This window comes from Castor canadensis, chromosome 3 (assembly GCF_047511655.1).
Source record: "Castor canadensis chromosome 3, mCasCan1.hap1v2, whole genome shotgun sequence".
Lineage (NCBI taxonomy): Eukaryota > Metazoa > Chordata > Mammalia > Rodentia > Castoridae > Castor > Castor canadensis.
This window is the reverse complement of record NC_133388.1, coordinates 188,575,809-188,591,194: the sequence shown is the minus strand read 5'-3', so window position 1 is coordinate 188,591,194 and position 15,386 is coordinate 188,575,809.

Here is a 15,386-nt window from a genome sequence, read left to right as displayed (position 1 = left end):
TACTTTGCAAGGCTATCTCATGTTATTTTTAGCATTTAAAACCAAAAACTAAAATGCTGCTGTTTGCCTTTACTCACTCTTGGTTATTTTCTACAAAAGCAGAGGACAGAGGCCAGTGATTCCACTTCCTCTAGAAGATCAATAAGCTTGTATGTCACCAGGATAATACTTAAACTACACTCCTGTCCTCTTTGAATGTTCATGGCACCCCAGATTCACTGCCTACAGATTAGAGTCCATGGGAGGGGCTGTCCACTCATTTATGAAGTAGATAATGAACTGAGATTCAGAGGGGAGAAATATGCACACTTAGTTCTTATCTCACCCCAGCCACCAGCATACCCCAGTCAAAGAATATCCCAGTCAAAGAATACAGGCAAAACATTTTCTTCTCTTGACCCTGGTGTGCTCTGTGATGGAATAGGTTCAATTCATATGGAGTCTGAGGTCTTGTCCAGGAGTAACAACTGGCAATGAAAACTTGGTTAGAAAAGCAGAGGCTAGGGCTGGAGTATGGCTCAGGTGGCAGAGCACCTGCTTCGCAAGTGTGAAGCCCTGAGTTCAAAAAAAAAAAAAAAAGCACAGGCCATGAAAGTTAGGAAATAAAGTCATTTAGTCAGAAACCTGGTGTATGAACTGTTCTCCTATGTAACAAGGTAGAAGAAACCCCTAGTGTTGTTCTCTGACACTATTCCAAAGGTCACACTACCATCTTATAACTGTAAACACATTGCTGAAGCTATGGTGAAAATTCAATCCTCAATTAAATGAAATATTGGGAGACATTTTAAAAAACAAGATGAGAGAGAGCTGGCATGTACACACAACATATTTTCCCTTTCAAAGCAGCATATCATGTTTTACATTGCTGTTGAGTTTGGGGTATTAGAAAGACTCAAGGTCAAATCCTGATTCAGACATTACTATGCATATGACCTTTAGATTGTGAACTCTTCTTTGATTGTCCACATGAGAGTGATTACACTGCAGAGAGCACAGTGATAATGGCAAGGATGATGATGATGAATGGTGATTGTCAGCACTTGAAAGTGGAGGTGAAAACAGAGAAGCAGTTTCAGTCTCTTCTGCTAGCTTCTTTTTTTGTTGTTTAGAAAAAAAGCCTAAGTAAGTTTATCTGACAGTTCAAAATTCAAAGCTTGGACATATTTTATTTAAATTGCTTCATAACTTAAAGTATATTCTGTAATAGTCAACAAACTTCAGGTTGAGGAGATTTTTGATTTATTAAATTTGTCACTGTAGGTAACATAAAGTATTAATTGCCAAGGCAAAATAAATTATGTCCCATTTCTATTGTGTGATTTTATGAGGAAATAAAACAGAGAAAGTTAACTCTTGCTCCCTTGTTTCCTGATGCAACCAGAAGAGAGAGAATCACCAAGAAGAACCACAATGTAAAGGCTTTGCTGTGATGAGAGCATTGTCAATAGAAATACTGAAGAGCTGATCCCTGGTCACAGACAGGTGAATTCTTATGATTCAGCCCCATTCCTCCAGGATAGTAAAGACAGGACCCACACTAAGATGCCATGTCCCACACTAAGATGCCATGTCCCAGGTGGACCCTGGGTCTTCAAGCAGCCTGAACCATCTGGAGACTTGTGAAGACATCCCAAAATCTCTGGATGAACCTGCCAGGGCTGTCATAGCAAAGTATTATAGGCTAAGTGGGTTGAACACCTGAAATTTAATTCCTTTCAGTTCTAGAGGCAAGAAGCCCCATGTGTAAGTGTCAGCAGGGTTGGCTCCATCCAAGATCTATCTCCATGTGGCAGATGGCCTTCTTCTCTCTGTGTCTTCACATACTTTTCTGTCTGTGCTTGTCTGTGTCCAAATTTCCTCTTCTTATTAAGATATAAGTCATACTGGATGAGGGCCTACTTAGTGACATCATTTTAATTTGGTTACTTCTTTAAAATCTATCACCAAATATAGTCACAGTGGATTTTTCAGAGGACACAATCTGCCCATAACACCCTTTAGTCTTCCAGTCATTGTTAGGAGATGGGACAGTATGATAGATGCCATTTTTAACTTTTCCTTTGACTCTACATACACGAACATTGGACTTTCCTGTGTCCTATTTGATTCAATGAAAAATGGTGGATACGTTTGAAAGAATCAAAATTGGTTCTAAATTATGAATGTGAGCTCCACAAAGTACAAATAAATGGTCTAATTTTTAGATGATATCTAAGTTTCAGTGTCTTTTTTTGTACTGGGTTCAAAAAATTAACAGGAAAAGTCTCATCCTTATGGAACCAAGGATCTAAAACAGAAGGGAGCAAAGAAAGAGCAATGCCATGAATGAGGTGGTGGTGGAGTGTCTCAAAATTCTGAATTGTGTTATTTGGATGTAAGAGCTTAGGAGAGAAAGATGGTGGTATTTTAAAAACAGGGAAGTCTTTGAGGAAACAACTAACCTGACTCCTTTAGAGAGCTTCACTATGCTAGTACAGTTGGATGAAGAAAAAGGCAAGAGACCCCCAAGAGGAGCTCAGCTAGCTGCCACAGACTCTTCTGCCTGGGAGACTGAGGAGCCTTTGAGGGATCTGAAATGGAGAGTGGTTCATGAAAAGACAAGGGAATGAATTTTACCAAGATTCAGGGACCCTCTAGATGCTCTGCTCTGGACCAGGATGCCTGAGAGTCTAGGTTGCAAACTGACAAGAAAGTGACCCAGTAAGATTTGCTGAGTCTAATCTCAGCCCAGCCCACCTGTCAGCTTTACCATATTTGCTGTTATGCATAAAAGCTATTTTTATTCACAGCTGTTCTTTTCTCCTACTAAAGATGGAATTAATCTAGGATTCTTTTCTGAGGACTCTTTACAATATTTTACTTTATGCCTCTTTCCCAGGGAAGAACCAGAAAATGTGTATGACCCTTTTTAAAACTTGGTAGTAGAAATCCTGTCCCAGGCCTCCTTCTAAAACTTCATCTCTCATCTCTTTCATTGACTCAAACTAAACCCCTAGGGCTGGCTGTTGTTTGCCTCTAGAAGAGGAAGGAAGATGGGAAAGTGTGGGTAACCCACAACTGTGCCCTGGTTTTAAAGATGCAAATCTGTACAAATTTAAATTCCTGTAAGTGCCAATCCTGGAACCTCATCACAGTGAAGGAGGATGGATTCTGGTTCTTTTTTTTTTTGTGGGCCATTACCTTCAACTCAATTCAAAAAGGTCAAAAAATCTTTGTCCAGGGTAGTAACGGTCATGGTGCATGTGCTCACGTGCATTGGATAAATGGCATACTTAGAACATACCACAATAAGTAATCATTATTTACTTCAATTGCTACTCTACTCACATCACATTCTGTGTATCATTGCACTCATCTGTTCTCTCACGTCAAGAACTTTTCATGAAAAGAAGCATCAAACCAACAGGTGTTGTCTGGAAGTGGGTACCAATGGTATGGAGAGGGTGAAGAAGGGCAAATATGGTGGATGTATATGTGAATGAAAATAGAATAATGAAACCAATTGAAATTGTTCTAAGCAGGGAAGCAAGGAGGTTGAAGGATGATATTGTAAGCACATATGTAAATGTTACAATGAACCCCCACCTGTAAATTAATATATGCTAATAAAATAAAAGGAAGCATCAAACCTCTCTCAAGCTCTCTGAAAAGTCCCTATTTGTAAAACATTGTGTTTTCTATTCTTCATTCATTCATTTATTTATTTATGTGAGAAACATTTCTAAGCATTCATTATATGCCATGCACTATCCTAGGAGATAGAGAAGTGAATGAGTTATGGTCCTTATGAATGGCTTCATTCTCACCTTACATTCTGAAATTACCCTTATAATATTCTCAGTATGTCAGGACATTCATCTACCTTATTCTTTTATTTTTTTCTTTTTTTTGTGGTACTGGAATTTGAACTCAGGGCCTTGCACTTACTAGGTAAGCACTATACTATTTTAGACATCTTCCCAGCCCTTCATTTTTTTCTCGGTTATAATAGAGGAGAGATCTGAAGAGAACTACCTGCAAACTGTGTCTTTATTTATTTAACTATTCTAAGTATCTCATGTAAGTGGAGACATGTCATTTTCCTTTTGTGATTGGTCTTTGTGTTCATTATTCATCCACTATGTAGCACATTCCAGAGTTCCATTCCTTTGTTTTGTTTATCAGTATATATTAGATTGTACAAACCAATGAACTTCATCATGACATTTCCACACTTGCTTATAATGATGACATTCACCTACTCTATTACTCTTTTTTACCCCTCATCACTTTCCCATCCACATCCAACTTCCTAGTTTCATGGTCTTGGCTTTCTTTTGATCTCTAGCTTCCACAAATGAGAGAAAACAAGTGATACTTGTCTTTGTGGGGCTCATTTTACTTAATCTTGCTCTCTTTTGAGGCTGCGTAATATGCCATTGTCTGCGTATAATATATTTTGTTTATACATTCATCTGTTGTTGGGCATTTGATTTGCTTCCACCTTTTGGTCATTGTAAATAAAGATGCTGTGAACATCAATGTATAGCTCTCTGTTTCATTCTCTGTTTTTAGACACTTATACCCAGTGGTAGAATTTCTGCATGATATGGAAATTCTGCATCTAATTTTTTGAAGAACCACCAAATTATCTTCCACAGTGGCCATACCACTTAAATTGCACCAGAAATGCATAAGTGTTCCAATTTTTCTGCATCCTCACCAAAACTTACTTTCTGGGTGTTTATTAACTGATTTTTTATAAGATCTATCCTAATGGGTATTGCTTCATAAACAATTGTAAATGAAAAAGAAAATGTGATTTCTCATACTGAATGGAGTAATTGGGCTAATAAATAAACATGATTATGGTATAGAAGTGACTTGTGAAAGCACAGGGTTGGGGGTTAACTTTCTGGCTCAGCCAATTATGAACTAGGTAAATCAGGGAGAAATCAGTATTCTCTCATTTCCCTTCTGCAGACTAGGTTGGAACATATCCAGTGTACAAAATTAGTTTGACATTATTGTCAACAAAACTGTTCATGAAACCATTACTCCAAAGAGAGCTGTTATTAGTATGGTTGTTTTAGTTTCAACAAATCAGGCTCCAGAGGGATTTGTGAAAAAATGTCTTGTATTATTTCTCTGCCAACTTCCTCAATATTCAGATAAAACAGCAGTATATTTCCTTTTCTGTAGGAAGGAGGGAGAGCACTGGCTGGGACTCAGGAACCTGGAGTCTACATTGTGAATCCACTTTTTATAAGCCAGTGACCTTGCATAAGGTATGCCACTTATATAAGCTTTTTTGCCCTTTTTCTTCTTCTTCAGCTGAAAAATAGCAAACAAGATAACTACCTTCAAGCACAGTGGTGAGGAGCAAATGAGATAATATCTGGACTAAAGTGCTGAAGACACACAATAAATAATAGCCATATTTGATTCTAAGTCTCTACTCTCTAGTGGGTGAAAATGAGCATCAATTGTTCAATCAGAGAAGCTAATCCAGGCTTTGATGCTAGCTATCACTGTGCTTCCCTTTTCCCTACCTGCCATGGAAGATCAATGAGATAATGCATGTGTATAATTCCCATGAAAGTGCTTTGGAAAGTATAAAGCACTATAAAATGTAGGTTGTCATTACAACTCTTATTAGGGAGCTGATTCAATGCTATTAAAATTCAACAGCAGGCAGGATAGGAAAGGCAGGCAGATTTCCAAACAGATAATAACTTTTATCTGCATCAGACTGAATCCAAAGCATGTGTGCCCTTCTGATCGCAATGAAAATAGCTGCAATTAATTTGACAACCAAGAAAAACCAGGAATTAATGGGAAGTCATTCTGAGTGGGACATTCTTCCCCTGGAATGGAAGAAAAATAAAAAGGACTGATATAATTAAGCAGATATGTTGGTCATGCTGATTTGGAAGCTGGTACAAGGCACATTTCATTTCTGCATGTATCAGGTCAGCACTTTGTACAAATGTGTATGAGAAGATCCAAGAATGGCATCATGCAGAAAGAGTCAACACTTTTGGGAGCTCAGTGGGAGTAAGTCAACCAGTCCTGCTGTATAGGTGAGAAAACTAAAGACCAGAGCTAAGGTGACGTGCCCTAGGTTGTCCAACTAGTAAGAAATGAGCCAGACATAGAACTCATTTCCCCCAATTGTCACATAAAAAAGAATAATGAACCTTAATTCAGAAGACATTAGTCTGAATTCATATTTTGCTATAGTTAGGAGTATAATTCCAGTGAAAGGTTGTTATTTATAGGCTCCAGTAAATACTTACATTAAAATTTTATAGGAAAAGCATTCTAGTGTTTTTTTTTTTTTACTTTTAAACATTTGACCTAAAATTGCTTTGTCAAACTCTTAATTAGTTATCAAGTATAGACAATTTTCTCATTAGCTAGCATATCTGGAATCGAAGCCTGACAGAGATCAAGATTCTTTTTTAAATTTTTTCATTAGCAAAAATTAATTGTACAGCATGGTTTTATTGTGATATTTACAACATGCATGTATAATAGACTTGGATCAATTCACCCCATCTATATTTCTCTTTCTTAACCCACTCACCTTCCTCCCCCTACCTTTTTAACAACACCACCAAAAACTGAGATCAATGATTCTTAAAGTGGCATGGAATGCTCCCTCTTATCATTCCAGATGTTAGTTGAAATTCATATTCTAAGCCACATAACTGGGATTGTTCCTGAGGTTCTGCACTTGTAACCAGTACCCACGTGCTGTTGACGCTGGTGACCCATGGAGTACCCTCAGGCATCAAAGGCAGAAAGAGTGCAGACCTCTCCTACGCACATGTCTATGTATTTTATTATCTTGATGTCACAACAGCATCTTGGAAATATGCAGGGATTGGCATAGATGAAGGTGACTTCCTCTTTACATGATTTTGCTCAATGCTCTCCCAGCTTAACATCTTTCTATCACCATAACATTGGCACTATAATAAATGGCATGGTTGTTAGGAGGAAAAATAACCCAAACAAATCAATGGCTTCAGCTTTGTTCCTAATTAGAGGTAATTGCCTTTGGACACAGATCACATTGTTTTGGGGGAATCGTATGTCCTCATCAGCAGTGGACAATTTTGTGATTGAAGATTCTGATCTTCCAATGGCACAAAATGTGAAGATTCTTCTTTGTCCTCTTTATGATTCAGCCAGGTACATTTCAGACTGTTCCTTGATCTCAAGCTGAAAAGAGAGATGTCACTGAGTTTATAATCCTGCTGTGGCTACTTGTGGTGACTGTAATAGCAATCATTTATTAACTACTTGCAATGCAAAAGGCATTTGTCTCAAGCATTTACTGTGTGACTTTGTAAGTCCTCACAATGACACTGAGATAGACACCATTAGTTGTTAGCATTATTGGATGGGCCTCAGGTTGTACATTTCATAAGTAGAAAGTCGTGATTTAATCTGGATGATCTGAGTCCAGAGTCTACACACCTGATGACCACAATATGAAGATAAAGTTCAAATTACTGTCATGACATTGTCTACACAGAACTTCCCAATCATAAACTCAGCTCTTTGTTCCTCATCTTTTATTCTATATGTTAAAACCCTATTCACGTCATAACTGAAAGTGAAGCCAGTATAAGCAAAATTTCCAGAAAACTCTCTTCAAATACTCAGGTTGGTAGAAACAGCTTTTTTAATCTAGCCAAACCTCAAGCAATTCTCTGAACACTTTTCTTTTCAGGACCACCCTTAACAGACCACCCCAAACTGGAGTAGGTTGTGCTTCACTTTCATTTTCTGCTACCTGATGCATCTTTTATGAAATGTGTTCAAATATCCATCTCCCCATTGATTTAACAAGGTATGGGTCAGATTCACCATATCTCTGCATTCCCTCTTACTGTTTAATAAATACCTATAGATTGAACAACACTGGAAGGCAAAGATAAGAAAACAGAAAGTCTTACCACACACTGGTGACCATCCAGTAAGGGGCAGATTCAGGGTTTATAACCTGGTTGCATGAGTCTGAACCATGACTATTTCCCATCCTCTGCACATAAAAATGTACCTGTATTCTATGCACAAACCTGTAAAACTTCATATGGAGAGAATTGGAGAATACTAATGTAAAGTATCAGGAAATAGAAAGTTGCTAACAAACCTAAAGGGAGTATTTGATAGAAATTACATTTGACAACATATTAAAAAGCTTCCTGAGACCTTATTCAAGTGGAATGAATGGGCTGAACTGTACTAGAGATGCTCAGAAAAGCCAGTGTCTATTTTCCAGTGAACAAGCCCTGGAGTCTCCTTTATCTCATACAGAGACTTTTTTTTAAAGGACCTAAATTGCTAAAGGGTAATTGTTTCTGTTCCTAGTGCTTCTGAATCAGTGAGACCATTATTTCTGGCATAAAGTACAGGATATGAAATTCACATTCCAGGTATCATTGGGGCTTGTGAATGCTAAGATAAAATGGGTTTGGTGGCTGTTTTTTTATACAATCCTGTCCCTGGAAAGAAATACATTTTAGACATTTATTCATCATTCAATTATCTACTCAACAACCAACATATATCATACACTCATTCAAAAAAACATCTATCAATCTTCTTTTGTAAAAGGCATTAGGCATTAGGTTGGAGAAAGAACAGTGATTAGGATAGATGGGTTTAAAGTCTGTGGCCTAGAACTATAAGGTGGTTGTTCCTGCTGCCAAAGAACCTACAAATGACTCATATCATCCACAGGTCCATACTGAGAATCTGCACACTTCAGCTCATGTCTATTTGTGGCTATAATCATATGGTTTGAAGCACAAGGATAGCATGGGCTGGACTGACATACACATGACATTGTACACATAACTCACCACTGCAGCCTTTGAAGCAGTGCAGAACCCATGAAGGTTTCACTGAGTTCCCTGGCATGATGCAGTGGAGAAGGAAAGGAAAATGAATTTGAAATCAGGCCTCTCACCTTGTCTACTTTGCTCTACTTTGATCACATCACTTGAGTTAATACATAACATTTATCATCTATCAAGTGCAAAATTGATATGATGGTGATAATTATCTTTTACTTCACATATGTCTATTATATATTCAATATGTACCAGCCATTTTGAAATATATCAAAAAGAACACCTGCATCTTCTTCTCAAGCACTCTCATATCTGTGAGGAGCTTGCATTCTCATGTGGCAATTCCAAAACCCTCAGTGGGTAGTGCTGATTTGAGGAGCCAGAATATCCAACTGCCCTGGAAAAGTTTCTGTATTTTAAAAAATTTTCAGCCAGTTTCTCCATCCTGGTATTAGCTAAGCACAAGCGTTATCTCAGGTTATTTTTTATGAGTATCTGAGCTGCGAGAACATGTAAAGCAATGTTTTGTAGTATTTTAATATACATGTGTGGTTGATAATTTTATGTGTCATCTGACTGAGTTAAAACTACCCAGATCACATGGCAAAATTATTTATGGGTGTCTGTGAAGATATTTCAGAGAAAGAGTAGCATGTCAATCAGTAGACTAAGTAAAGAAGATCTACCATGGAGGTTCAGGACATGCCCAGATAGAGCAAAGGTGAATTTCCTCTCTGTCTTCTTGGGCTGAGATATCCACTTTCTTCTTCCCTCAGATATTGAACCCTTGTTCTCAGACCTTCAGGCTCAGACTGAAGTAGACCTCAAGCTTTCCTGATTTTCCAGCCTGCAGATGGCAGATCATGGGACCTCTTACGTTCCATAATCACATAAACCAATGCACATAAAAATCTACCTATCTGTCTATCTATCTATCTATCTATCTATCTATCTATCTATCTATCTATCTACCTATCTGTCATCTATCTCTTTATCTGTATCTATCTATCTACCTACCTACCTACATATATATATATATACTGGTTCTGTTTTTCTAGAGAACCTAGATTAATATAACATTTGACCTAGTAAAAAGTAGGGAAAATACTCATAGGCAAAAACAGAAAACACACATTCAGAGAGATGAGCAAGTACTCAAGTATACTCAGATCAAGGGCTTCCCTGGGGGCATCTGCTGATTCTTGATAGCCTCAAACTCTTTTTCCTGCAATATTGTTGTACTGGGGGTACACTGTGACATTTACAAAAGTTCTTACAATATATCATAGCTGAGTTCACCCCCTCCATCGTTTTCCTTTAACTCCTAACTACCCACTTCTGAAATGGTTTCAACATGTTGCATTTTTCCATTTCCATATATGAATACATACATTCAACCTCCTTCACCTTTTCCTTAAAGAAATACATAGGGACAGAAGATTAAACTTAGAACAATTATTCTTGGCATGCATAGATTTGAGGACTCATCCTACACATACATGTAAAATTCAAACTGCAAAAATATGACCCAATTCAGAGACTAGACTAAAACATAAATACCTAGATAAGAAGAGAAAAGCATTTACTTGGTTTTGCCTTGGCACTTTTGGGAAGCAAATGAACTAGTCTACTTTGAAGGTCTGCATTTACATTGATCATTAGTGGATTTAAATGATATCTGCTTGGGAATCTCAAAATGAAGAATTTAGCTAGAAGGAACCCAAATTTGTGGAACCTATTTCTTTGCACAATTCTGGATCATCCCTGTAGTCTTCCAACTCTTTAATCTCTCCTTTATTTTGCACAGCAGTTATTCCAAACTTTGTCCAGTCTACTTAAAACCCACACACCCTACACATTTTGAAATCAATACTATAAAATTTGAGTATGACTATGAGTCATAATATTCTTTGGAGATGTAATTGAAACATTGAAAATTTCTTAGAATGAAACACTATACAAACCATTGTGTTTGCTTCTAAAAGATTTTTTTCCTGCTGTTCTATGGTTATTTAATTATGATAGAATAATGCACCATAGGCTGGAAAAAAACATATTGAATAAAGAGCAATATACCTAAAATTACTGTAAGAGTGGATTCTTACTAGCCCCAAATACAATCTATATTGATTTTCTTTAAAACCATAGATTTAGAAAGAAGGGTAATAACCATCTCATTTCAAATAGAGATTGAAATATTTTAGCCCACCATTTTCTACAGATATTTTCACAAATAGAATGCTTCCTTTGGCATAACTGTGCAAAGAGGTAGTGACTTTTCCATTTCCATTGCATTGGAGAGTGTGATTAAAATTTTGAGACAAGAACAGAAGGTCCCAGTTCAATAGTATGGTGTAGGTGGGGAATTTAATTCCTCCCTTGGCATTATGTTTCACCCTGATAAATCTGGCTCCAAAACCCAGTTAACAGGTGCTTTAAGATGCCTGTTGGATGACAGTCAGTGAATGCCTTCTGCGAAAGGTATCTAAGCAGTAAGAAGACTGAGACCATGTTCTTCCTTTTATTCTTAATTCACCCATTGCAATCCTCCCCCTGGCTAATTCCAGGTCTCACATCTGGACTAATGGCTTCAAACTCCCCTCTAGAAGAGATATTGTTGCCCTTAAGAATGAATATTACTAAGCAACTTAGTGTCCACCCTAATGCTGTCTCTAATAGCTTAGACAAGTCAAAATATTTTAAATTTCTTGTAACAGCAAATTTTTCCAACTACTCAGATTTGTTTCACAGCCTCATATTATCTGTCCTATTAGGATGAATGTCTCATTTGTGCTTGAGGGGAAAGTATTGTTTAATTATGGGGCATAGGGTTCTGTACTTTTCCATTAGCTTGCCATTGTTAAAGTGTTGTTGGGATCATATGTAAGACTATTACTTTTGCATTTATTCCTCTATTAATTACTAAGAAAAGTCTATTTAAATTCCCACTATTTTAGTGTGTTAGCCAAATTCATTTAACTCTACTGATTTTAAGGATTGTTTTATCTTTTTTATGACTGATCACTTATAATTATCATATATTGGATGTTTTATCCCTAATAATGAGTTTTTCATTTTAGTTTTGCTCCACTAAAGTTTTTTGTTGCATAGGGTTAGTCTGACATTTTTTCATATCTTTTAAATTTCATCCTTTGTGAACACTGAACTTTTGTACATAGTATGTTGTTAAACAGTACAACATTTTATTCTTCACTGGTAAGTCTTTTTCATTTATATGATCTATATTAGCAATTGCAGATCTATTTTTATTTAGTTTACTCTCTTATTTTGTGCTTTCGTTACATACTACTTTTTCTAATCATTTTCTCCCTTCCTGCCTTCTTTTCAGTGACTAGATTTTTATTCATTCTTCACTCTTCTATTTATCCAAGATTTTAGAATCTACTTCTTCTTTTATGTCATGTTTAAAATGTTAACAACCACACTTATGAGATGATAATATAAATAAAATCCTGTACTTACCTTTTAAAAATTATAAGGACCAATAGCCTTACCATCCTCACTTACATGTTATGATTTTCTGTATTGTAATTACTCCTTATTTTTGCCACAATCATCATTGTTAGCCCTTTTATTGTCTTGTGCAGAAGTTAGGTTTAGGCTTCACTGGCCTTTCTTAGCTGAATTTGTCTCCTCTGGGCTCCCACAGCATTCCTATCCCTTTCTGTAGCACCATTTATCCTTTTCCTTACCTGGCTCACCATTCCGTACAGATAGCAAGAGAGAGATTACACACCCTTGTCTCAGATCAGCAGGTGTATTAGTCCATTTTCTGTTGCCAATAACACAATACCATACACTGAGCAACATTAATTTGGCTCACAGTTCTGGAGGCCCAAGGTCAAGGGGCTGCATTTTGTGGTGGTCTTCTTGCTGATGGCTGAGTGCTTCGGAGTACAAGTCATCTCTCTCTGCCCAACCTTTCATCTCCAGCCCATTCCCTTCACTGGCTCTTCCCCAAGTTGCCAATAAGAGACAAGAATTTTCATTGGGCAATGTTTTACAAGGGTGGGTTCCTATTTCTTAAATGCCAGGACCCTTGCAAGTCACGTTCTTTCTTTCTTCTTCCTGAACTCTGATAACTATTTGATAAAATGTGTTTACTGAATAGACAAATGAATGATGTGTGAAAGTACTCTATTGAGTCTGAAGGGTTGAACAAATGCCATCTACACATAAAAACATAAAACATTAGGCATATAGTGTTATAAATTTCTTATTTCACAATTGTTCCCAAGGCTTCATCTGTAATTTTTCCCTCAATTAAATCTATCCTGATGTCCTTCCCTATAGAAAACATTTATGCCATAGTATATTGCCTTCAGATGTTATTAAAAAATTGTTATCATGTCTAACCACAGTAAAATTTGCTTTTATCTCCACAAACAGAAGTCCCCTTATGGCCATTGAGCATGAATCTTCAGGTAGCATCTTTTTGCTACTGGCCTTCAGGAGGTAGCTGTGCCCATCATAGGGTAACCCTCCTAACTAGCCTTACCCTGCTGTTTGGATCACTTAGTATAAAGTCAAGAAATCAATGTTCACATGGACAAAAAAGATTCTGTAGTCAACAGCTGAAAACACATTTTAAATTATCTATAAATATTTAACCTAACAACTATGTACTTAAATGTGTACAGAGGGAGAATGAAAGAGGAAGAAGTGGCAGAAGAAAAGGGAAAGAATCATGCCTTGCTAAATAATTATATCAGTCATCTTTATAGAATGCATATGTCATTTAATCTTTTCAAAAGTAAGAATATAAAATATAGTCACTATGGTTTGAAGTCAGCTTCAAGTTCTGAATTCATTGATTCAGTAAATATTTATCAGTCCCTATTATAGGCAGGCTTATGATGATAGATGTCAAGAAATATAAGATACTGGCTTATTTTCAAAGTCCTTACATCTTTTAGACTGTAAAATGGAGCGGTGGAGAGGTATAGATATGATCAAAGTACATTACATGCATGTATGGAAATGTCATGATGAAGCTCCTTACTATCAATAATTTAACATACACCAATAAAAAACATAAAAACAAGGGATTAGAGAAAAGAAAAGGATAGGAAAGCAACAGAATGAAAAATGTAACAGACACCTGGGAGCCAGACACTTGGGAAGTTTGTCCTAGCAGCACTCACAGCTCTACCATCAGATTGCATCTTCTTTCTAGTCTATGTGTTTGGCTGTGTGCTCACTCTCAAACAACAACGGCTATTAATCCAACTCCATCTCCAAAGTGGATCCCCTGTCTACAATAACTGGTCCTTAAGTAGGGTGCCCTTCCTGCTTGCTCACTCCTGATAGTCAGCTGGTTGTTATTTCCTCTTGTTTCTGGTCTATGGACCCTTTCACTATAATCCACTCTCTCTGTTCCACTGCCTCAATTCAGATCCTCCTCTCCTCTCACTGGCACTCATTTGAAAGGACACTTTGCTTCCTTTCTCTTTCCTTTCCATTCATTCTGTACTTTGCACAAGGCACACACCTGAAAGTAGTGTTCACCTTCATCCAAGTGTTATTAGTATCTACAGCAAACCCTGGCTGGAAGAGGAGCATGTATGCTAACTGAGTGAACAAATACATAATAAGTGGCTATGTTGAATTTTAAGCTAAGAGCACTAAGGCACATAAGATTTAAATAACTTGGCCAAAGTCAGACAATTTATTACATGAGAAAAAGTATTTAATCCAAGACTTCTGACTTTAAGATTAGTTCTATTTCACTATGCCACGTTCAATATTCAGAACACTAGAAGTAATATGTTTTCTAATTCCATAACATAAATTTAAAAAATTTATACTATATTTAGTTGTTGACACAGAACTATTTTTCTAGGAAATTAAAGTCAAGTTTTTTAAAGCAGAAATACTCCAAACTGCAATAGCCATTGTGATACATGTAGGCTGTCTTTGTAAAACCATCAGATTGGTTGATAATAAGTAAGGTAGTAATAGAGAAAGCTGGTAAAAAAAAAATGTAAGGAAATCAACACATTCTTATGCTGCTATGAAAAGCCTGAAGTGCTGCCTCATCTTTAAAGTTAATGATGATGATTAAATTAAAATAAGTCATCAGTAACACAGAATAATCCTTCCTAGTGATACCAAAGTTAGAATTCATATGGATGTGCTAGATACATGCATATTTATTGCAACATTATTTAGAGCAAAAAGCAAAGTAGAAACAGCCAAAATGTTTATAGAAGAATGGATGACTAAATTATATTTACACCTACCCCAGAAAATATCAATATTAAAAAGAAGGAATTACAGGCTGGGTGTGATGGAATACACACATAATCCTAGCTACGCAGGAGTTGGAGATAGAGGATCAAATTTCAAGGCCACCTGGGGAAAAAGTTACTGAGATGTTATCTCAACTAAGGAAGTGTGATTTTCAACAACTGTAATCCCAGATACAGGGAAGCCTAGGGAGATGGATTACAGTCCAAGGCTAACCCAGGGCAAAAGGCAGTCGCAAGGCTATCTAAAGAAAATAAAACAGAA